Source organism: Notamacropus eugenii, chromosome 1 (genome assembly GCF_028372415.1).
Source record: "Notamacropus eugenii isolate mMacEug1 chromosome 1, mMacEug1.pri_v2, whole genome shotgun sequence".
Lineage (NCBI taxonomy): Eukaryota > Metazoa > Chordata > Mammalia > Diprotodontia > Macropodidae > Notamacropus > Notamacropus eugenii.
The window spans coordinates 532,731,141-532,757,652 of record NC_092872.1 but is presented as its reverse complement, the minus strand read 5'-3'; the positions used below and the strand labels follow the sequence as shown (position 1 = coordinate 532,757,652).

At 38.1% G+C, this 26,512-nt stretch overlaps 1 protein-coding gene across 2 annotated transcripts in view; it reads right to left on the bottom strand.

Moving 5' to 3' along the window:
• The window catches only part of LCLAT1 (lysocardiolipin acyltransferase 1), a 133,277-nt gene extending 107,206 nt beyond the window's left edge, over nt 1-26,071 (bottom strand). The window contains exon 1 of one of the 2 annotated variants that reach the window (XM_072634104.1): nt 25,612-26,071. The gene's annotated coding sequence lies outside the window, so the exon portion shown is untranslated. The remainder of the gene's footprint in view (nt 1-25,611) is intronic. The other variant, XM_072634103.1, reaches the window with a different exon arrangement.
• Nucleotides 26,072-26,512: the final 441 nt, after the last annotated feature.

The following is a 26,512-nucleotide window of genomic DNA, read 5'->3' as shown; positions in this document are numbered from 1 at the left end:
TTCAACTAACGCCTTTCCTGGTAATAGTGAATGTTTTCTTGGCTATTTGGGCAAAAGTGAGACATTTGGTCAAAGTCACTTGATCATGGCATCATAGATTTAAAGCTAGAATGACCCTGGAGGCCATCTAGTTGAATCCACTCATTTGGCAAACTGAGTCTTAAGAAAGTTACTCACTTCCTCAATTTCACAAAGGTAGTAAGGTAGTAAGCATTAAAGGTGGCATTTGATTCCAGGTTCTCTGACTCCTGAAAGTCATTTTTCCACATACCATGTTACTATTCTAGGAAGAGTTAACAGTAAGTAGCTCATAACTCAAAACCTATTACCTTCTAAGCATGCTTTGGATTACGTTCCCTAAACGTATTACATAACATTTACCTACAAAGGAGCACATTCATCAATTTGCTACTCCCGCACTTTACTTTTTAGGGTCCAGTTGACATTTATCTCTGTGAATTTTAAAATTACTATACCAGAAAAGCTTAATGTCATCTAGAAATTTAGAGATTATATTTTATACCTCCTCCTCCAAATTACTGTTAAAAACATTAAGAAAACTTGTCTGAGCATTGATCCATCATATAGACAATTTTTTCTATCTCAGACCTTTCAGTCTTGCTGACTACTAAGTCCTAACCTGACCACTGTTAAACTTTAACATTTCAAAACTACTGTTGCTATAACAGTTCATAACTGCACTGACTTTTGGCATACCCTCTCTACCATTACAGGGGACAATTAATATTTAATTTTAATAATACTTGTATTTAAATGGTCAGAAGTGCATAAAAAGAAAAACCTTCAGATATTTATTTATACATGGTGTGAACATATGTTTTAATTATACATATAACTAATTATTATTAGTTGGAGAAGATTCACAACTAGAGAAAATTCTTGTTATAAATTACACAAAGCATATAAAAATATTTCTCTGAACAAATAGATTAAAACATTAAACTCACTTATCAGCAACTGTGCATTATATTTCAGATGCTAAGTGTGAGTTTCAACCAGCTGACCAGGCATAGTTTTAGGAAGGAGAGCAGTTTAGGGCAAGTCTATACCAAGCCAATAATTAGGCTTTGGGTCCTCAAGTCCCTTTGTTTTTCATTTTATTTTCAGAGCTGACAAGACAGAATAAACCTCAGAACTACCCTGGGTTGTGTATACCTGTAACTATGTTAGAGAGACATATCCAGCCACTTCATACTACCACATAGGGCTGGTAGAGTTTTATTCCAAGTAGGTTCAAGGGGAGGTAATACTAGGCCTGCTTCCTCTGATAGAGACCTGACCTTAATTATGTAAGTACAGTGTTAAATCTTTTCCCAAAGCAAACAAAAAACAGTTGGTATTTTTTTGGATAAATTCACTTTCCAGTGCGCTGAAGTACAAGGGAGGTCTCTACTTTAAACCACTTAGGAGAAAGTAGATAATACATAACTTTCATTCTACTATATAAACCCCTAGTACAAGGATAAATTACAATTAGTAATTTGGTAGAACAAGAATTAAGTTGCAAAAGAGATTGACACAGGATTAATCTGGCCTTGAAAAATACCTCAACAGCTTAATTTTCCCTAAAAAGCAACGAGACACCCACATAAATATGAACTATATTTTGTAATATAGTCAAAGATTGTCAGTAGGCAATTTAAAAAGAGATGATTATGAATTCTATAAAATACTCTACTCTTTCAGTAACTACTCAGAAAACATAAGAAGACATATGAACTGATGCAGACAGAGTATTAGCCTTGTGACCCTGGGCAAGTCACTTAACCCATCCCAGTTTCCTCATCTCCTATAAGTTGTTACAGTAAAGGTGACCCACACTAAGTGGAACACTACTAAACAAACTTTCAGAAAGATGAATTGAAGTTCCAATAACATTGCTCTTTCTAGATGTTACCTAAGAGGTAGTGGAACTTGATTGTTATTCTAATTACCTGCCACAATTAACAACAAACTTCAATGAAATTCCATGTAAAAGTGGGGATAATAACAGCACCTACTTCCAAGGGTTAGCAGGATCAAATGAGATCATTTTGTAAAGTGCTTAGCACAAGGCCTGACGTATAGTAAACACTACATAAATGTTAGCTATTATTAACAGAATTATTGGATTTTTTTTTTAAAGCAAGTTCAGGGACCCTAGGTTAAGAATTCTTGCTCTATGAGGTTTACAGCTCAAGGTACAATTCCATCATTCAGTTCTATATTGTATATGAAAATGCTCATTTTCTTTGGTGTTAAAAATCAATTAAAAAAAAAAAAGAGAGAGGAGAGAGAACCAGATCATCTACATTCAACATGGAAACAGAAGACTAACCAAGAACAAAATTTACATCAGGAAGAGCAGATAGACAAAATGTAGGTCCTAAAAGGATTAGCTGGACTTTACATTATGAGAAATAGGACATGTAGTTAAAGGAGGAAGGAAGAAAAAGAAAGGAAAGCCTGATAGAAAACAAAAGAAACAGGGTTAGGAAGAACATAAACTTCAAATATTTCACAACTTCCCCTACGACCAACCCTGAATCAATAAAAGTTAGAAGTTACCTAATCAAATTCTGTTATCTAGACACGTTTGAAGCAGAAATAAAGATGATATTTAAAAGGCATTTTAAATTTTGAAAGAAAAAGCATGGGATTACAAACCTGGAAACGCATACCACTAGAGGGTAGAAGAAGCCTGACAAGGAGATCTAGGTAGTATTCAATAAAGAGCTATATTATACTACTGAAATATTTCAAAGCAGTAGAGTGTGTGTAAGACTGTGTGCGCACATGAGTGAGTGAGAGAGAGTGAGTGTGTGTGTGTGTGTCTGTGTGGAGAATTAGAGAAAGAATAGTCAGGGAGGAGGTAACTGCAAGCTGGTAAAGGAAAGATTATAGTTTACCTGACAAATTTGAAAGAGACAACATTGGAGGAATAATTTCTATTGACCAAATTCAAATGAATGAGGTTTGGATATCAAACCCCTTTTATCTTCTGCTAGGAAAAACAGATGAAATCAAAGTTAAAGATAAGCCAACTGACATCTACAATAACTAGAAACTTCAAAGTGATTTCTTATCAATTAAGTTATAAAATATTGAAATCAAATCTTATTATTTTCTCAGGTTATACATAGGCAATTATGTAAAACATTTCCATATAGGATTTTGGACAAGAAGACTGGAATAAAAGAAGAAAATGAAAGAAAAAGTGGAAAATAACATGCTTCAGTCTGTATTCAATCATTATCAGTTCTTTCTCTGGAGGCAGACAGAATGCTTTATCATTAGCCCTTTGGGATTGTCTTTCATCATTGTATTGCCGAGAAAAGCTAAGTCATTCACAATTCTTTATCAAACAATATTGTTGTTATGCTGTATAACATTCTGGTTCTGTTCACTGCATTATGTATCAGTTCATGTAAGTCCAGGTTTTTCTGAAATCATCCTGCTTGTCGTTTCTCATAACACAATAACATTCCATTACAATCACATACCACAGTTTGTTTAACCATTCCCCAACTGAGGGGCATCCTTTTGATTTCCAATCCTTAGCCACCACAAAAGGAGCTGCTACAAATATTTGTGTAAAAGTCCTTCCCCCTTTTTTTGTATGTTGTTGGGATACAAACCTAGCAAGATATTGCTGAATCAAAGCATTACAGATCTTTGGGCATAGTTCCAAACTGCCCTCCAGAATGATTAGATCAGTTCACAACTCTACTAACAGTAGATTAGTGCCCTGGTTTTCCCATATTCTCTCCAAAATCCAATGTTTTCCTTCTTTTGTCATATCAGCCACTCTGATAAGTGTGACGTAGTACCTCAGAGTGGTTTTAATTTGCATTCTCTGATCAATAGTGAATTAGAGCATTTTTTCATATGACTACAGATAGCTGTGATGTGTTTGTCTGAAAACTGCCTGTTCCAATCTTTTGATCATATATCAACTGGGGAATGACTTGTACTTTTATGAATTTATAATTGTTGCAATTTTTTTCCCTGTTTACTTCTTTCCTTGTGATTTTGGTTGCATTAATTTTGACACAGGCTTTACTTTCATTTATAACTTGTTATTCCTATTCCTATTCTCCATCACATCTAAAGAAAAAAACAAACTAGAGGCTGAACATGACATGCAGGTAATACTTTCAATAGCTCCAGAAAAAAATAAAACTTACTAGCTGACAAAAACAGAATAAAAAGTCTCACTAACTTAACCATCATGATAAAAATTTAACAACTTTACATTACTAAATAGTTTATGTATCAAATAAAAGTCTTTATGGAAAATTAATCTCTATTTTTTTTGTACAAACATATGGAAGGTAAACTCTAGAATTTATTTCCTATTCAAAATAGGGGAAATGAGAGTATTTGCTGAAAGCCAAAGCACAAGGCTAGTACAAAGTACAAAGACCAAAAAAGGTTGGAAATCTCTGATAACAGAAACAACACTGAATTTGGAACCAAGAGTGCTGAGTTCAAAATGTGACTGAATTCAAAATCAACTATTGACACTGACTGATGACAATGGTCAAGTAAAGGGGTCTTCTCATGTATGGAGTGAGGGACTAGGACTAAGTCATCTATCTGTCTCTTCCAACTCCGATTCTTTGAACGATATCATTATAACATTAATGAATGCTTATGTCTATAATAAATCAGGTCAAAAAATTAGTCTTTGAAGCAGTATCTAGGAACAACTGTCAAGATTATATTTTAGCAAGTAGTCTGGCTTTAAGATGGCCAAGTTCTATCAAGACCAGGGCAAGAAAGGAAGAAATGCTACAAGAAATAAAAGGAGGATTTTGTTACTGAAAAATGACAAGAGATCAAAATAACTTTATCTGGTATCTAGTATAATACAATTTGAATAGATATTTAAGACCAGATGATAGGGTATTTACCAAGAGAATAAAGAAAATGTAAATATAATAAAAGGTTTTGTTAAAGACAACGAAGACAAAAATATACTGACATAATTACAGCACAAACTGTATACCCCAAAAGCTTAGCTGTTCGGAGAGTTCTAAAACACCATTTTTTTTTCCAAATTTTTTTCAAGCCATCAAAATTTGCTACTATATAGATTTTTTTTTAATGAAAATGCCACGAAGGGGATTTCTCCCCAGTCCCCAAGTGGTGAATGGCAAGTAGTTCCTTATTTTTAAATGCTTATTTCAACAGTTTCCTGTTACTGTACAAAGATTTACCTATAAGTTGTTACGGTAAAGGCTAAAGGTAAATCTTTGAAAATGCAGGAAAATCACTACCATGATATTCACTCATTCAGAAGTTGGCAGGGACCTCAGAGGCCATTTAGTCCAAAACCACATCATTTTACACATGAAGAATCACAAATTATGAAAATATATTAAAAAACTGAAAAAAAAACACAAAACCACATAACACAAAATAATCAAGAAACTAAAACAAGATAAAATGTTTATACACTTGGCAGCAGGATGCTGTACAAATAAGTAGATGGGCACCTAAAACCAATGAAAATTACAGACACAAGCACTGATACTATAAATCAGCTATGAAATCACCCTCCACTGATATAGGTCAGCAACTTCTTTATACCTATGATGCTAACATCATAGAGAGCTGATTGGCTGAGAAGTTAAAGGTCCATAGCCATACAGCCAATATATTTTAGAGGCAAGATTTGAAAATAGATACCCTCAATTTGCAGATACTCTATCCATTTTCTGTGTCTCATCTCTCCTACTTTAAATAGCAAAAGAAAAACATTAAGGAAATATTAGGGCAATGGAACTACATCACTGACATTGGTGAATTTCTCTGACTACAAATAAAGCTTCCTTAATTTATATATAAGATTCACAGCTCATAATAATAAAACTTTATTGCATAGTACCTCTTCTTGGATTTCATTAGAATACTATTTCCAAATTTTGAACTTAGGAACTTAAAAAATTTGCAAGTCATCTAAGAATTTGGAAAATTAAGGCTTCTAAGAAAAGACTGAGAAAAAAAATGAGATTATTTAAATTGGTGGAAAAAAAAAGACCACAAACAGAACTTTGACATATGGGACACATGAATCTTTAGCTGACTGAAAATGAGGCAAAGGTCATTTGAAATCTTTTGTTAGGGCAGCCTGGTGTAAAGGAAAGAGAGTTCTAGAAGCTACGCTCTTAGCTCTGAAACTAGCTGGAGGACAAGGGGCAAATTATTTAACTTCTCCCAGGCTCTATTTACTCAGTAAGTGAAAAAGCAATACACTTTCACCAGTTAATAACCCACAAGGTTGTTGTGAGGAAAGCCTTCTATAAACAAAGAAGTGTTACAGAAACATGAGTTATTGTTATTAGGGCAATGGAATTTCAATCTCCCTCATCCACCTGGACATCCCACTTGCACCACAAACTCAACATGTCTTCAACAGAACTAATTTCCTGGCGATATCTCAAATTTCTCTCTTTCTGTGGAAGGGACCACAGTTCTTCCAGTTGCCTAAGTCAGCAGTGGAGGTTGAAACTCTCCCCTCTTCCTCATTTCAATAGACAATCTTTCATTTGCCAAGTCTGTCAAGTCTATTTCCATAAAATCTCTTGCACCTATTCCCTTCTTTTCACTTCACCATCACCACCCTCTTTCAGGCTCTCATCACTCCCCACTGTTGAACTACTGAAATAGCTTTTTAAATGGACACCCCACTTCCCATCTCTTCCTGCTCAACTCTAATTTCCATATAACTGTCAAAATAAACTTCCTAATGCACAGGTCTGCGGGCCATTCCCTTAGTAAAAAATACTCACTGGCTATTTATTGCTTCTAGTATAAAACATAAACTCCTTAGTCTGACATTTAAAATTTCCCCAATTTGGGTTTCACACCTACCTTTCCAGACTTATTTCACATTATTCCCCTTCACATATTCTATATTCCAGTCAAACTGACCTTTCAAGTAAGCACTCTGCCTCCTAAATTTATGCTTTTTTAGAGACTTTTCTTTCTGAAACAGGCTTTCTCCTCACCTCTGCTCTTAGAATTGCTATCTTCTTCCAAGATTTAGCTCAAGTAATGTCTCTTACTAGAAGCCTTCCCTCATTATTCATGTTAGTGCTCTCTCCCTCTGCAAATTAATTCCTATTTGTTTCAAGTTCTTTATCAGTTGTATCACCAAAGGTAAGCTCCTTAAGTACAGACACTTCTTCACAGATCATAACCTACTCCAATTCCCTCAATTTTACAGCCAAGAAAATTCAAGTTATTTTTGTCTTTGTAATCCTCATACCCACCACGATGCCTTGCACATAACAGACATTTACTTTTGTTGAAATGAAATTAGGCATATGCCCTCTTGCAGTTTATTAGCAAAGGACATATGCTCACAAATGCATTATCTGAGACAAACAGTAATAGGGAAAAAAGGTGAATTGTTCATTTAGCAAGAATGAGAAGCAATACATGGACACTCTTCATGCTAGGGGACCAGTAAGATGTTAAAAGAACAAGAGGAAGGCATTTTGTGCACTGCATGAATTTATGAAAGAACATGGACAAGCAATGCAAATGCTAGGAAGACATGGTGCAATGGTGACATTTATATCTGTGAACAAAGTACCCATGCTGATGAGATTATAGATTTAAGTTATTTAGAGAATTAAGACAATGGGGAATTAGAAAACCTGGATTAAAGTCAATTAATCTCAGTCTCAGGTTTCTCATCTCTAAAATAGAGATAATATTATCATTTATTCTATCTCATGGATTTTCCTGAGGTTCAAATAGATAACATGTAAAAGTTCTATAATATTAACAATTTGCAATTATGTAATTGTTTATAATACCTGCACAGCATTTTATATACATTATCTCATTTGGGACTCACCAAAACCCTGTGATGTAGAAAAAAATATTATTCTCACTTTACAGATGAGTAAAATTGGACTTGAAGAAGCTAAATGACTAGCCCATAATTCATTCAGCTACTAAGTATCAGAGTTATTATTCAAATCCTGGTATTCCTGATTCTAAGCCCAACAATCAGTTCACTATAGCATGCTGTATCTCTCATATAGTAACTACACTATGTGCAGAAATAGAAAGGAAGAGTTAAGTAAGCCAAATGAATTTCTAATGTATGGAACTATGATTTTGATTGTAATTATTATTAAAGAGCTCTGTGCTATTATATAGTCAATCAGGCAATCGATAAATATTTATTAAGTGCCTGCTATATACCAGGCCCTGTGCTAAGCACTGGGGATACCAAAAGATGACAAAAACTGTCCCTGCTTTCCCCGAGCTCAGTCTAATGCAGGAGGTAACATGAAAACAACTATATATAAACAGAAACAGTATAGATTGGTGATAATCCCAGCAAGAAGATACTAGGGACTGAGGAAGGCTTCTTGCAGATGGTAGGATGTGAAAAAAGCTAGGGAAGTCAGAAGAGGATGAGGAGAAAGAGAGTTCTAGGCATGGAGGGACAGTCAGTGACAATGCCTGGTGTTAGGAAATGGAATATCTGATTCGAGAAACATCAAGCAAGGAGACCAATGTTGCTGCATCACAGAGTATTTTGGGGGGTGGAGGTTGAGAGTAGGGGTGCAATACGGTATAAGAAGACGTATTGAGGCAAGTTAAGAAGGGCTCATCATTGTCCTATTTCATAGCATGTGGCTGTCTTCAGTCAACAAGTAATTTCCATGTTAAATAACAATTTTTTACATTTTAATTCCTCTTAATATTTCACATAATATTCGTGTGGTAAATACATCTTTTAACATTTTTTGCAATTTAACATAAAAGACAAGAACTGATCTCAGTTCATAAACAAATACAATTAGTTGTGCTATAATCTGAAACATTTACTTAAGTCTTTAAAATATTACTGATATGATTAATGTTTTCTAGACTTGTATAAACCAAAATAAATGACAGATGGGCAATGCCCCTAGAAAGTTCCATATATTTTAACAATATTTTATGCAGCATTTTCTTGCCATTAGCAAGTGAAAATAGACAGAACAATATGTTGACTCCCAATAAAAATGTTTCATTTGAAAACAAAAGCTTCAAGACTTCAGATAAAGGAACATAATTAATATTTACAGATTTTATGTGTGTATATGTGTGTGTATGTATATATATATGTATATATATATATGTATATATATATATATACACACAAATACAAGAAAAAGAAAAAGACAAGAGAGAGAAAAAGAGAGGGACAAGGGAGACCACTTAAAACAACAAAATTGTTTTGATGGCACAAGCAGAATGAAAATTTCAGAAGAGACAATTTGAGTAATTAAAACCGTGTGGGAATCACCAGTGAAAATTCACTCTATTTACAAACCACTCAGCCAATTAAAAAAACTTATTTTCTGAGGTCTGTTTCGTTTTTCTCATTATTGCTAAAATAATTCCACAACTTGCTTTCTGTGCAAAGCAATCTTCACAATTCCAGTGTGGCAATGATTCTGGAGTCCAAAAGTCAGGATTTCCTGGCTCTGCCACTTATGAAATATGAGGTTGGTCAAGTCATTTAACCCCTTTCAGACCTGAATTTCTTCATATATGAAATGAAGGATGGGATGTCTAGCTCTAAATCCATGATTCTATGACTGCTCCTGTAACAAAAGGAGTTCAAATGGACTGCTCTGGGAACTTGATAAAAACTGAATTACATGGTATCTGAGGTCTCAACTCTCAATTCTGCAAACAATTTTTCTTTAGAAAGCATTAACTTCAGAGTTAAAATTAACAGGTATTAAAAACAAGGAGAAAAAACACACAACTCAATACTATTCATCAAAATGAACACCTAGGAAATTAGCTTTGCTGGACTGGGTTAGCCATGTAAGGAGAAAAGAATTACAAAATGTTAGATGGAAAAAGCATTTAGAGAGCCACTTCTTCATTTTACAAATGAGAAAACTGGGGCTTTGAAAGTATAAAATGATATTGCTATGGCTATTTTTTTAAAAAGTCATAGGACAATGGCATTTTATATTGATAGTTAGAAAAACTCAATCACAGATGTAGGATTTTAGATTTAGATCTTGGGTCTCAGAGGTCCTCAAATCTAGTCTCCTCATTTTACAGATGAGGAAGATGAGGCTCAGGGAAGTTAAAGGACTAACTCAGAGTCACACAATTAATGTCTGAAGTGGGATTTCTGACTCCATGTCATATACTAATGTTCCTGACTCCAAATCCTGTAATTTATATACACTACACCATGATGCAGATGAGAGACGTGGAAGGGGTAACAACCATTACAAACAAAAACCAACCTCTAACTACTACCAATGGGTAACCACCATTAAAAATGACTTTTTCCCCTAATATCTAACTATTCAGAAGCCTCAGTTCATTCACAAGCATCCAAGGTTGTAGGGGTGAATGACTTAATCCTTAAAATGATACCACCCCTGTGCTCACTCCTGACACCAGAAAACAGATCAAGAGTTATATAGAACATCAAACATTAAAGAGACCATGGTTGTTTTTTAAGACAACCTATTTCTTTTTTTTTTTTTTTAATTTTTTAATGTTTAACAATCACTGCCATACACTTGCGATTTTATCCCTCCCCACTCACCCCCCACTACCTCCCTCCCTCCCCACGACTGCATACAATTCTGTATAGATTCTACATATACTTTCCTATTGAGTATATTTTCACTACAGTCATGCTATGTAGTCAGACTAAGATAAATGAAAGAATCCGTATAACAAATCAGAACATGATACACAAACAGATACACATACACAAACATGATCTGCTACATTATGTGAGTGACTTCCATATTTCTCTCTCTGAGTGTGGAAGGCATTTTGCCTTGAGGTCCACCATTGGGATTTTTTTTTTTTTCAGAAGTTCTTGTGTTATTACAAAAATCTAAGTCTACCAGAAAAAACTCTCACACACTGTGGTTGTTGCTGTGCATAAAGTTCTCCTGGTTCTGCTCCTTTCACTCAGCATCAGGTCATATAAGTCCTTCCAGGCCTCTCTGAAGTCTTCTTGTTCATCATTTCTTATGGCACAATAGTACTCCATTACATTCATATACCATAATTTATTCAGCCATTCCCCAATTGATGGACATCCCCTTGACTTCCAGTTTTTGGCAACTACATAGAGTGCTGCTATAAATATTTTTGTACATGTGGGACCCTTTACCATTTTTATGATCTCTTGGGGATATAGTCCTAGTAGCGATATTGCTGGGTCAAAGGGTATGCACATTTTTGTAGCCCTTTGGGCATAGTTCCAAATTGCTCTCCAGAATGGTTGGATGCGCTCACAGCTCCACCAACAATGAATTAGTGTTCCAACTCTCCCACATCCTCTCCAGCATTTATCATTTTCTTGTTCTGTCATGTTTGCCAATCTTATAGGTGTGATGTGGTACCTCAGAGTTAAGACAACCTATTTCTATACTCATAGAAAAATACCTTAGGCAAACAAAAGACCTGAGGAGCACTCAACACAGGTTGGCTTTCAATAAATGTTTCATGCAGGAACCAACAATGTCATCAGCCAAATTTGAGTTTCCTCCATCCTCCAAATAATTATATGCTATGGACATGTAATACCAATGTAACATCATCAATCACAATTTTCTTATAAATCAACAGAAAAACTTCCTAGTGTGCACTGGGAAAAGACACCTTTTGCAACAGACAAGTCAGTCAAATGAAATTCAAATCTCTGTTTTAAAAATTCATAGCAGCAGTCTGTTATAGTGCAAGAGAGCTAGCTTTGGGGTCAGAAATAACTGGAGTCAGGTCCTACCCTCAGCTACACACTGTCTATGGTGAAAGAGGGAGGGAGAGAAGGAAAGGATGAAAGATTATTTTATTTCAAGTTTTATAAAATCTCTTAAACTGTCCTGGGTTTCAGTTTCTTCATCTGCAAAATGAGAGAATGGTATAATGGATAGACTTTTCAGAGGCAATTTGAATAAAGCGTTTTTTCTGCTAAAGCAGCAAACATTCTCAGTATTTTCTGGTAATGCACTCCCCAAACCTGATTTACTGTGTAACATTCTAAGTGCAAGAATGTAATTTTTTTTCATTATTTTGTTAGACTAATTTATAGTTTTAATAAACCAACACACCACAGCACTACTATTACTTTTAAAAGCTGTTATTTCTGGAAAAGAAAATATCTACAGAATGTATGATGTGGGGAAAAGTTATTTCACCTATGCAGGCCTTAGGTTCTTCATCTGTAAAATGAGGAGAATGAAGTAGGTACATGGTCTACATTACTCTCAAATCCCACGACCCAGACTTGCTTAGAAAACTATTAGTAGGCAAATAACTGGAAACAAAAGCAATGTCCATAGATTGAGGAATCACTAAATGTGGTACATGATTATAATTGAATCTGACCAAGCCATAAGAAACCACAAATATGAAAACTACAGAGAATCATGAAAAGATTTATGTGAACATTGATGTAAAGTAAAATAGGTAAAACCAGGAATGCACTATGTACTATTGTAACAGAAATAAGAGTAAAAATGAAAAATAAAATCAAGAGTCCTTTCTTCATTGTAAAGGCTCTTGGTACAGAACACTAAATTTACTGTCAGATTAAATTAAAGTGCAGGTTCTGCATATCTGCCTTTATTTCTTTCATTTTTATTCTTTGTTAAAAAGGGATGACTTTGGATAGGGAAGACAAGAAGAACATATTCAGAAATGAAGATGATATATAAAAGCTCTCTTTTGTTGAAACTATTGCTATACATCATTTCCTTTCATATTTGAGTACTTAGGATGAAATAAAATCATGGAAAGGATAAGGTACCACAAGGCAGCCTAATATAAGGAAAAGGCAATGGCTTTGAAGTCAAAGGACCATGGTTTAAATCCTGCCTTTGTCACTTCCCACCTGTGTAATTTTGAACAAAAATCATTAAGTTTTTTGAGCCTCAAAGCCATCGGGATCAAAATCTGTACTATGAAATATTTCACGGCTGTCTTGATTACCTTAATTTTAAAATTATAATATGCCTATAATGTTGAGGCAGTATGGCAAAGAGGGAAGAATACTAAGCTGAGAGTTAATGACTTAGGTTCAAATCACTCACAACTGAACCTCTGAGCAAGTCATGTAACCTCAATGTGATTCAGGCAGTTCCCTAGGACTTAATACCTACCAAATCACAGCCAAATTGTGATTTATTAGTGGAGGGAGTTCTGAATAGCACAGAGCTCTTTCATATTTCTTATACCAAAATGGACGATTAAAACTATAAAACCTATATAAAAGCTCTGAAACAACCTTACAATGAAATAAAAATCTTCTTTATAAGAACCATAAGACTGCTCTAAAATACTTTCTTCTGATACTGATCATTTAGGCTGATTTTTTTTTCTTCTTTTTTCTCTTTCTTTTTTTAGTTGTTATTTTTAAAACATACTATGGAGGGTGGATCTCTGGAAAGAGGACAGAGAAGGATACTGGGTATATTGGAAGGATAAACTACAGTGATGTAAAAAAACAAAAGACATCAAAAAAATTACTTTAAAACTGAAATTCTTCCTTCTTATTATACAACGTCAACATATACTACTTTTTCCTCTTTACTGTCAAACAGATTGGGATGGATTTTTTTAAATCCGCCAAGTAATTAAAATATAGTTTTTGAGAAATTGCATTTTAGTCATGCCTAGCTAAGTGGCACAGTGGATAGAACACCAAGCCTAGAACTCAGAAAGACCTGAGTTCATATCCAGCCTCAGACACTTAATAGCAGTGGGACCCCTGGCAAATCACTTAATCCAATTTGCCTCAGGTTCCTCATCTGTAAAATGAGCTGGAGAAGGAAAAGGCAAAACTACTCCAGTATTTTTGCCAAAAAAACACGAACGGGTCACAAATAGTTGTACAGAACTAAAACAAATGAACAATGAACAGTAAGCAAAAATCACTGTGACAAATGTATAAATAACCTAAATGAATCTATTAAAATGTCACATTTCTATAGTTATGAAGATATAATTTAAAATATTTAAAATACTCTATTTCTAATTTACTGTCCCTACCGCACAACCCATTTTTCCCTCCACGAATTGCAAAGATATAAGATAAAGAAATATTTCCTTTTTTTAAAATCAAAGTTGAAGAAAAATAGTGAAGGTTCCTTTTATTTGAAAAAAGATGGCTCACTCACTAGTACATTACTTAAATGAGTTCCAAATACTCTTATAAATATTAACCTTGAATCTTTCTAGTTGGTTTGAACTTATTCAACTAAGAGAGGATTAAACCAAAAGAAGCAAGCCACAAATGGAAAGCATCTGCTGATAATTTCTGAAGTTAATGTTTTCCATTGGTGGTAGATATCTGTTATCACAATACTTTTTGTGGAAAATGTTCAAGTATTCATTTCTGAAAGATCAGACTGACTTAAGTGGAATTATTATCAAAAACCACTTATACCACATAGCAGTCTGCTAATGCTTAGGGAATTTAATTAGTGAGGCTTAAAGAATTCTCTGCTTAAACTTTTAGTGAAAAATAAAATAAAACCACAAGCATAATACATATGGAAGAGTGGTGGCCTGAAAGAGAACAGGAAGTCAACAATCTCCTCTTCCTGGCTACCACTCCTCCCTATAAGTCTCTTCTATTAGAATTTAAACTCCTTGAGATCAGACTATCTCACTTTAGCATTTGTACCCCAGCACCTGAGGCATAGTAGTTGACACATAAGAACTTAAATATCTTTCATAAATTTATTCAACAAGGAGACCAAGCTAGAAGCTTCATGAACCATCAAACAAACGCTTGATATGCCTGCCAGAGCCAACACTGTTTAGAATATGAACTCATTTACAGAAGTTTACAGAGAATGAGGAAAATTAAAAGCAGTACCGCTCCAGAAAACATTTGAGAATCAGTGAAGGGGCAAAATCATTAATAGAAAGCTTGGCAAGGGACCCATTTAAAACTAGACAATCCCAAGAGCATTTAAAGATTAAACTAGGAGAAGGATAACAAATAAAAGATAGGAAAAGGTCAGCCCAAATTTCTACAAGCTCTTTTCTACATCAATAACAGTGAAGCCATCACATCTGAAATTTAACATCACAGACTGATGTACTACATGAAGAAGAAGAAATAAAAAAAGAAAACAAAGACAGGAAGAGTAGCTGAACCAGACAGTTAAGATGGTGCAGGAGGCAAAACAATTTTAAGAGCAATTAGGGACAGGGAGAACCACAAGAACAGGATGCACAGTCTGACTAGTGGAAAAGTGAATGAGAATGGTCAAAGAATCCTAACGGAGACTTAAGAGTACTGAAAAGTTATATTTTATTCAAAATTTATTTAAACATAAATAGTTGCAAAGTCAGTCTAATTGGCTGCACTAGTGTTTAACATTAGTTTTATAACAAATCATTTAATTTTTTTTTCAGAAGTAATCGGGGGTTAGGTGACTTGCCCAGGGTCAGACAGTTATTAAGTATCTAAAGTCGCATTTGAACTCGTCCTCCTGACTCTCCAGGGCTACTGCTATAAATGGCCCACCCAGCTGCCCCCAAATCATCTAATTTTCAAAAGACAATATAGTCTAAATTTATACTGACTGTGTTAAAACCAAGAAAAAATTATCTAAAATCATGATCCCAAAACTAGATCACATAACAAAACTTGGCTAAAAATTATTTTTAAAAAACATGCCAGAACTTAAAAAATCCAAATATGTTATATCCTTCAAAGCAGTCACCCTGTGAATGTATTCTAAGAATATGTCCATTTCTGAAAATAAGTATTGTAAGAACTCTAATTTCAGAAATGCCTTCACAGCTTGTGTTACATTCTTTGGAATGTCCTTAATCTAGAGAACTATGGAAAAGAATGTTGAACAAATTTGCCTGGCTAAAAGGAATTTTGGGCAAAGTGGCTTGAAATAAAGCAATGAGAGAACAGTTTACACAAAAACTTGAAGAAACTGGCTTACACAGAATATCATCAAGTAAGTATTCATTTAATGCCCACAAAGATCACACTTGAAAAAAAGACTTCCTGTTAACCTCAATTAAGAATTTACAGTCTTGGCTATGAAAATAAAATAGAAATAAAAAAAATAATAAATCAAAAAAGTATACAAGCAAGTGTTAAACTGCTTGGTATGGAATATAAGTATCAAAAAAATTCAGGGAAGATATCACTGTGAGCTAAAGTAGTAAGGGGGAACCAGAACAAAAGAAGGTAAACTTGAGTTAGATTTTAAAGGATCTGAAGACAGACACATGCCACAGAGGAAAGGAGGAGAGGGGAAAGGCTTAGATAATGAAAACTGCAGAAGGTGGTGAGGAGACCACCGAGAATGAAAGAGACTATGTTGAAAAGTAATAGGAAAAAATAGGAAAATAAGATTAGATTCATCAAATGAGGTTGTCCCAGATAATAGAAAGTCTTGAATTCCAGAAAGAAGAAAGAGTCACTAAGTTCTGCAAAGGGAGTGACATGACTGAAAGAGAAAGAGGGCATTATGAGTTCAAATGGTTGTACAGCATTCTAATGGGATTTCTCTGAGATGTACCACAGCAGGATTATCACTATGTCATAAATTGTTACCTAGCAACTGCTCTCAATGCTGAGAAAAGAAATACTACGAGAATATACTCTAGCACACTTTAAGTATATGAGACAGCTATTGATAACTGCAAGGGTGACTGCTTATACTGTTGACTATGTGTTTATATATTTTACTCTAATTAACAGCAGTAAGCCAGTTGATGGAGCAGAGATGGAGCAAAGAGATAGAAAGAAGGAAAAAAGGGAGGGAGGGAGGGAAGGAGAGAGAAAAAAAGAGAACAGTAAAGAGAGGAAGGAAGGAAGGAAGGAAGGAAGGAAGGAAGGAAGGAAGGAAGGAAGGAAGGAAGGAAGGGAGGGAGGAAGGAAGGAAGGGAGGAAGGGAGGGAGGGAGGGAATTAGGAAGGGGGGAGGGAGGGAGGGAAGCCCTCCATTGTCTGATACCTCCCAACTGCCTCCAGCTGTTTCCCACCCTTGATTACATCACTAGTTACCCCAGTCTCAACAAGATCCTCCTTAGACTCTCCTCCCAGACTACTAGACCAGCTCTAGATCTTTCCCAAGGTCTTTCTGCATACAAATTCCATTTTGCCTCCATGAAAGCTCTCAGATTCAATCCAGCTCTGACTGTCTTGCTGAGATTCTATCTGGCCTGCTTGTCAATACAAGCGTCACAAATGATCAGGCTTCTTAAGAATCAACTCAATATGGCGAATCTTTAATAAAATTTCTTTTACTTTGGCTGATGGAAGTCGAGTCGAATTCATTCAGCAGGACCTGGCATGTTGGTATTTTGGGATCCTGAGCACCCCAAACCTCAACATTATGGTTCTAAGACCATACCAGCAAGTATAAACTAAGTGGTAATCTCCACCCTTAAAGAGCAATAAAAGAAACAGCTTTCCTTCTGAATTCAGACTCATATCCCTAGACCAAAATGACTTTGAAGGGGTGAGAGGAAGATGGAATTCTAAGGTTTGTAGGGATGCTGAAAGTGAGTGAAATCAGGTTAAGTGAAGACCCCTCAGGCATGAATTCCCCCAAACCCCCATCCTTCCTGCCAAAGCTAAAATAACTAAGTGTCCCCCTTATGCAAATAAACTGCTCCAGGATGGAGGAGAACCACCAAACTTCTGGTCACGGGACCCGGTGTACCACCCCCGTTAGCCACATCAGCATTCTTCCCTTAAGCTCCATATTTGGTAACAAAAACCCTCATAGATGAGCACCGATCTTTTCCATGTTCTTTTTCTCTGGGGCAGATTCCCCGCACCTTAGACTGTACACCTGGATTCTCAGCCAATGGGAAGAGAGGCTAGTGGGCTTCCTTGTTAGGGACTATATAATGCTGTACTCAGCTCCGCTCAGGTGCTGCTCCCTTGCTGACACCAAGGGTCTCCAGGGAAGTGCCCCTTCTCATGGGATTGTAAGAAATTCCTTTTTGCCTTCTACCTCGAGAAGCTTCTGAGTTTAATCAGAGTAGGGGACGCTGTATCCACACAGAAGGATCAAATCAGATATTTGTTTTTAAAAAGCAGTTAGAACTGTGCCTAAGCGCATAGTAGTTACCATATATATATGCTTATTCCCTCTCCCCTCACCTCTGGTCCAATATTCCTCTTGAAGACTATACAACAAATATAGTTGTCTTAGTAGTCTTGGATCCTGCCTGACCCTCCTCTCTCCCATTCTACTACTTCTCCCTCAAAAAATGTGCTGTTACTATAGGCCTGGCATTCCTTCTACTTTTATCTATAGATATCACAGCTAACATTTGTATAACACTGAAGTCTGTGAAATGGCATATATGTACATATGTATTCTCTTCTTTGATCCTTATAACAACCTTGTGAAATATGCCTTAGTATCTTCACTTTTGAAAAGATAAAAAAATTGAGGTTGAGACAAGGAAAGTAGACTTACTCACGGTCACACAGCTAATAAGGTCTAGTAAGGCAGGATTTGAACTCATGTCTTCTTTACTCCAACTCTGTAATTCTATTTAAGTAAATTTATTCTGGGCCCTGGACCTCCTAAAGTACTGACAAGAAATCTATAAGATGGCTAGATTAGATAGATAGATAGATAGACAGACAGATAGATAGATGGATGGATGGATGGATGGATGGATGGATGGATGGATGGATGGAGAGGGAGGGAGGGAGGGAGGGAGGGAGAGAGAGAGAGAGAGAGAGAGGCAAAGCTAGATTAGATAGATAGATATGACTGATAGATCAGAGAAATTCAGACATAGACTCTGTGTCCACCACATGTAGCCTTCTAAGACCTTGAGTGAGGCCTTTTGACTGAGTCCAAGTTTTCCAGAACAAATCCTTTTATAAAGGGGATTTGTTCTGTGAAGTTTGAATTCAAAGGACTGCACTTAAGGACTTAGAGAGTCACAGGTGGCCTTGAGGCCACAGGTTTCCCACCCCTGGAATGGATATCGAGACAAACTTCCTCAGCAAGAAGGCTAGGATTCCAATCTTGCTTCAGATACAAGTAACTGTGCATCCCTTGGCAAATTACTGAACATCTTGGTGGCCCCTGCACTAGCAAAGGATTATAAAGGCAAGTACCTTAGGATACATACCCAGGATAGCTGCTAGCACAGGTTCTTAGATCTGCTTTACTAGGAACGATAGCTATTTAAGGGGTCAACAATCTTTTTTTAATTACATTCACTAGTTCCAGGGAAAACAGCACCCTGAACTTCAGAGAAAATACCAACAGAGAAAATATAAGCAAAAAAATAAAGATCAACAGACAGGCTCTACTGTCTGTATCAAAGCAATATTGCTATACACTTTACAGACATTCCTGGATCAAGATAGCCTTGACATATGACTGCTCAGAATCTCAACCAGGGAGTCACAAGGTCCTTCTCATAAGCAAACCCCCAAAGTAAAAAAGAATATACATATATATACATATATATATGTATATATATAAAAATAACCCTCAGGACTCAGTGCCTAATTAGAACTTAGCAAAAGATATGAAAGACTTCCAACAACAATAAGCACGTTTCCCATAATGGGCCCCACAGGAGACCTATTAATCGGCAGAGAAGATCTTAAATTCCATTAACATTACAAAGATGTATCTTCTTTTTGAGCACATCCTCCAAACCAAAGAATTCACAAGTCTAGACCAAAAGAAATCAACTTTTCAGTGAAGGTATCACACTTGGCTTCAATGAATATGGTCATAGCATTTAGAGCTAAGAGATTTTAGTTTATCCAAAAAAATTACATATATATCCAGAAAAGGATCCGTGACTTGCCACATGGATATTTTCACAGGTAGTTAAGAGCAGTCCAGACTTAACCAATCCAGTCCAACAAGCATTTATTAAACACTTACTATATGCAAGGTACTATTTACAAAGACAAAAAAGAAAAATAGTGCTTGCCCTCAAAAAACACACATTTTTACCAGAAGTGCTTTCAGTTACTAATAATCAGTTTTATCTTAGTTCTTACTAAAAGACTCTTTAGATACATAGTACAACTGGAGTATTCATGAAAACAAATTTTACTCCAGGAAAAAAGTACTTAAATGTCACCAACAATTACATGGGGGGTAAGTGGAGGGTAGGTTGAGAATGAACTCCATTCTCCCCTAGCAATGAGCAGAAAGAAAGCACTTAGCATCTCTTAATGGGCAGGGTACGTTGGGGTTAGAGGAAAAAAACATCTAATTATTAACTAAGCAGGAATGGCTGGAGATGCTGCCACTCTCAAGGCAACCACTGAAGTTTCCTAGGGTCCCCCAGTTTTGGCGCTCCAATTTCAGATTTCATAATGACAAAAAAAAAAAACTACGCAGCCACCATTCTCCAAAATACAACAGCAAATGGTACACGAAAGTACCCTAGAAATGGGTAAACAAACTGAAAGCTAACAAAAAGGAGGAGAAAAGGACTGTCTATATATATCACAGATAATTTTTAGCACCCTCCAGACTGCAAAGAATCTAGTCTAGTGGCCCATAGTCTGGTGAAACAATAACATCTCTCAAGACAGAGACTTCCCAGATCCAAGGGGAAGAATGCCAAAGAGCCATGGAAGGATATCTGAATTCTAGGTTTGAAGAAATGACTACTTAGCTCTACCCTGAACTTGTAGTTTTCATAGTAACTACTTTGACAACCTCAGAATCATAAAATATTAGCACTTGAAGCTCTAACTAGGTGTCCCAGGCACCAGGACTTTTTCTCCTGGCAGGTCTCCAGCTGGCCTCATACTCCCTATAGAAAGCTGTCACTCCCACTAATCCCTCCCCAGGAACCACCCCTGGAGTCTCAGTAGCATACTTCTCCCAGGGCCTGCCTTCTGCTACACTGGAGGGTTAATGAGGTCAATGTTGGTCCAAGCTATGGTAATAAGGCACAGGCTCCCTAGAGGAAAGGCCTCTCCCTCCCACCCTAACTACACTGATCCAGGGCAAACTGTCCAGGGGACCCATATTACGTCTTTCACAATGGAGGCCCATCACATTTCTCCTGATCATAAAGGAGTAGCCCCAATTCTGTCTCTGTCCTCCAAGGATCATCCTCTTGACAGTGCCTTGCGTTCTGAGACTGCCCTTCTTCTAACCCCCAAGTGAATTTATCCCAGGTCCTGAAACTCCTAAAGGAGGAGAGAGAAGAAAAAGGGAGAAAGAAGAGAACAAAACTAGAGAAAAAAAAATTAGCGTGTACACAGCAACTACTATATTCTAGGCACTTTACAAATATTATCTCATTTGATCCTCACAGTAACCCTGCAAGACAGCTGCTATTATTTTTCCCATTTTACAACTGAGGAAACTGAGACAAAAAAGTATCTTGTCCAAGGGGATCCTGACTACAGACCTAGAACTCTGTCTACTATGCCACTTAGTTGGAATGAGGAAACTGAGAACAAGTATATCAACTTGTTCAGCGTCCTACAAATGATCAATAGCAGGCTTCCCAGCTCCTAATATAAATATAACACTGAACCTGAAATCAATCTAAATATCAGCATGTTCACCCAAGTCCTAACACAATCGTTCATCTGGTTCCATTTCTTTCATACCATACCAAGTTTTAGTCCATTTTACTGCTGAAACCAGACCATGATATTTAGAGTAGGAATATTTTAAGATTATTCATTTTTTAAAGGGTCATCAAAATATATACGTATAAACACACATATGTATACATAATACACACACACATATACGCACACCATATTTATCTTAGATGTTTCCCAAATTAGAATTTATTTAAAAGTCTAGTTCCCAAATGAGACACAAAAACTTTGCAGTCTACTACCTATGATGTGATAGAACTAGAAGCAGTTAAACGTGGTTTTATAAAAAAATTTGCTTACAAATTTATGAACAGGTGGTGTTCCAAAAGTTCATGAGAAATCCTTTTATTTCAAACTAAGGAAGTATTTTCCCATAAAAATAGTGTTATAAATAGGCAGTTAGGTTTTTAGGTCAGTCTATAATGCCCATTTAAGTTATAATTGTACCTTCTATGTAATTTAAAACATAATATGCTGGAATCTAATCATTATGTCTAACACCAATAAATAGTGCTCCATACATCGTATAGTCCATTAATAAGTGTTTATTAAATTGATCAATGTCTCTGTGGAAAAAAGTTGAGATTTTCCAAAAATCTCCCAATACCCCAATGGAAGATCCAGTACTCTTCCACCTCCCATCAAAACAGTAGTTTAAAACTCCAACAGCCTTGAGCAGAAGCACCATAAGGAGATCCTAGGGCCTTTCTGCTTTTCTATCAAATGCCACCACTCATTTAAAAACGGGGAAGCAGTCAGGGGAAAAAATAACAAATAAGGAGCCTTATTTAAGAGCTCCTACAACTGGCAAAAATCTCACAATAAAAGTTATGCCCTGAAATCACTGGAACATAAATGGAGTAAGAACTGATTATTTTAGATGCTCTCCTTCCACATTTTCATATTCCTTTTCCAGAGCCCTTCCCAATTCTTCTATATACTTGTTTCTTTCGTCGGAAGTTGTTACTCCTGACCTGTTCTCTCATTTCCTCTTTACTTTTCACCTCCCACTCCCAGTCCAGAACATAGACCCAGTTGAGTTCAAACAGAATTATGAACAGAAGTAATAGAGAATAAAGGAGTAAAAGTAGGTTAGAGCCCAATTATGGAGGTCCTTAAAAAGCTAAGTTGGAGAATTTCCACTTTATACTGAAGACAACAGTGAGCCACTGAAGCAGGAGCAGGGAATGTGGACAGACCAGCACCATAGGAAAAATTTCTGGGCCACTGTGGAACAGAGATGAGAGAAATTAAAAATAGGAAGCCCAGTTAGATCACTGTTCTAACAGTCCAGTAAGATCACATTAGCTTTGGGATTCCACTAGGAGCCTCTCAGTTTACAGGGTGGGGCCAAGAACGTCAAAGCTCTATTTAAGAGAGCTCAGCTCAGACACCTGATATCTCACCTTGCAGCACTACTTTCTCCTCTTTACTCCTCTCCTCTCTCCACATGGGACATTAGATCCTTACCTGAGGGTGCTCTACCCAAAGGAAGGTAAATTATGATGGCTGAAACCTGCCTTGATATCTTGGGGTTTGCTGGCTATACGCCTTTTTTAAAAACCGTGCCTTAAACCCAATTCACTCTGGCTTTCATTGATTGGACAACAACAGGTCCCTGCCAAGCCACAACTTAAAGGAAATTTTTGCCTCCCCCTTCCCCCCCACCATGGCTTAGAGAGAATGAATATAAATAGTAATTGTTTCTCTTTTGGCCAGAATTCCTGAGGGTCTTCCCCTCCCAGTGTGATTTCTTTTTTTATTAAAGGGGCCATCCTTTGGCTCACTTGTTAATCAGCCCTCATCACTGAATGGGCATTGCCTCAAAATGAGAACTTGGAAAGATCTTAGCTTAAAAAGATCAAGGTCTCCCACAGTATCCTGGGCCATCTCCAGTTGTCCTGATCTATATCTGGCCTCTGGACCAAGATGGCTCTGGAGAAGAAAGTGAGGCTGGTGATTTTGCATATCCTTCCCTCACTTAACTATAATTCATTTACAAGTCATGGCATCATCTTCCTAAGATCATGGTACTTTTTAAAAAAGGACAAAACACAACCACAACAACTTCGGGACTTCTCAGTTTACCACCTGCCCCAGGGTTGGGTACCTTCACTTCCCCTCCCTACCCCCAAACACTTCTGTGTTATGTCTTTCCCCATTAGATTTTAAGCTCTTTGAAGGCAGGGATTGTCTTTCTTTTCTCTTATTTGTATCCCTGGCACTTAGCACAGAGCCTGGCACATAATAGGAACTTCATAAATGTTTAATGACTATTGATAGCCTGAGTTACAGTAAGGATGACGTCAATGGAGAGAAGAGAATAAATGTCAGAAGAAAAAGAGAAATCAACAAGATTTGACAAATGACTGGAAAGTAGAGAAAGAAAAAAAATAAAATGATTACAAGATTAGAAACAAAAGTACAGAGAGTATAATTGTGCCCTCGGTAGGCAGCTGAAGCTATGGCACTGGAGTTCATTTATAAGGGTATTTAAGAATGACTGAACCCATGAAAGCTGATGAAATCTCTGAGAGGAAGAGAAGAGGCCAAGAATGCCTGCACTTAAAGGGTAGGAGGGGATAATGATCCAGCAAAGAAAAACAAGATATCAGATAAGTTGTTGTTGCTCAATCGGTTCAATTGTGTCTGGCTCTTTGTGATCCCATTTGGGGGTTTTCTTGGCAAAGATAATGGAGTGGTTTGCCATTTCCTTCTCCAGCTCATTTTATAGATGAAAACTAAGGCAAGCAGGGTTAAGTGACTCGCCCAGGGTCACACAGCCAGTAAGTGTGAAGACAGATTTTAACTAGGGAAGATAAGTCTTCATGGTTTCAGTCCTGGCACTCTATCCACTGTGTCACCTAACTGCCCTCATCAGACAGGTAGGAAAAGAATTAGGCAGTGACCTCTTAACTACTGAATTTAAAGTCCTTTTAAACTCCTTTCAGCATACGTTGAAATTTTCATCCTCTGACTTCAATGCAGCTTCTGACATGGTCAAGCCCTCTTACCTTCTGGATCCTCCCCTTTTTTGGTTTCTATAACATTACTTGAATTGGGAGAAAGCAATGTTACAGAAGCTAAAAAGGGGGAGGATCCAGAAGGTAGCAGGGCTTGACCATGTCAGAAGCTGCATTAGGGTCAAAGAGGATGAAAATGTCAACGTATGCTGAAAGGAGTTTAAAAGGAGATCCAATTCAGTAGTCAAGATGTCCCTGATAACTTCTAAGAGAGCAGTTTCACTGGAGATGGGTCAGATGCAGCTGTTTTCTGCACCTCGTGTCGGTGAAGGTGTACACTGCGTTATGAATGGTGAACACTACTTCCAGAACCATCAAAAAGGGTGCAATTTCCAGCAGCACGTCGGGTAGGCAGGTCTACAATGAAGACATCCCCTCGCAGAGTTCTTCTCACCTAACCTAACGGGGGCTCTAAGTTTTCAACCAAACGTGAAGTCCCGCAGCCAAATCTAAAAAGCACTTAAGGGCGGATCGTCTGCTTGGAGCTCTTTAAGAGCACAAGGATAAAATCGGAAAGCAGTCCCGGCCCTCACCGAACTTCGAACTTGGGCCGAGGAGGGAGGAGACAAAACTAAAGAACGCCAGCTCCCGCCGGGCAGCCTTTCGGTCCTGGGGTCGCCCGCATCCGAACGCTTACAGAAACAATCGCCGCTCCAGCGAACCTGCCCCTCGGGGAGGTGGGGGCTGGAGGGAAGCTGGGGGTCAGAGCGAGGAAACACCGGCCAGACGGACGCCGGCCCGGCCCAGCGGCTCCCTCCAGGCTCCGGGACCGGGTCGTTCAGGCTGGCTGCTCGTCCGCGTCCGCACTGCCCCGGCCAGGACCGCCCCCGACGCCCGGCGAGCCCCGGAGAAGGCGGAGGGCTGCCGAGGCCCGCTTCTGCGAACGCTCCGCCGCAGGTTCCGCACCTCGGCTGTCACGCTCGCTCCCGCGGATAACCCGCCCGCTCCCCGGCCCCGCGCGCCCACTCACCTGAGCCGGTGACGCCACCAACAGCGCGGCGACACCCACTCTGCCCAGGCGGGCGCCCGTTATTCGGGGCCCGCGGCCGTGCGGGGTCGGAGTCCCAGGAGCCGGGGTGAGGCGGACCGAGAGAGGTTCATGTTAGAGTCCCCCGGCTGCCGGGAAGGGGATCCCCCCGACCGCCGCCGCCATCTTCGTAGCCCCCAGACGGCACCGGACAGCCCCGACCCCCGCGGTCAGCGGACTGAGGACGGACGAAATGAGAGTCGCCCGGAGAACCGGGCCCGGGAGGAGGGGGCGAGATAAGGAAGCCGCGAGGGGTCACAACCTCTAGGGCGAAGCGGCCGCTAGTTCCTCCTCGCCGGGAGGCGTCTCTCCCGTCGCCTTAGTAATGCGTGCCTCGAGACTCCGTTCTGATTGGCTGGCCAGAGGAGTGACGCAAGACGACCCCTTTAATACGGGATTGCCCAGGTTCCTAAGCACCCGGGCCCTTCCCAGAGCCGGCTTCTCCGAGGAGTGGGCGGGCCCTCTTAAAGGGGCCGAGTGTATTTGCTTGCCTCCAGTTACAGGCTGGAGAAGCCCAACGGCCCAGGGAGCTGTCACCTGGATGGAAGCCTCATGAACAGGAAGCCCTGAATTCAAATCCAGCCTCAGACGTGTACTAGGTGTCATTAATCTGGTTTTTCTTAATACCCGGCAGTGGAGAACGATAAATCACCCCAATATCTTTGCTAAGACAGTCTGTTTAGTCATCCCCCCAAAGTGAGGACACCTTTAGTTCCCATTTTTTAGGGGCTCCACATATATAAGTCCTTTTCCTCCTTCTTTGATCCTTGGGGATACAGGATTCCAAAGGGTACAGTCAGCTCAAACGGTGTGCCCAACTGTAAATGTGGGGACTTCATTCCAA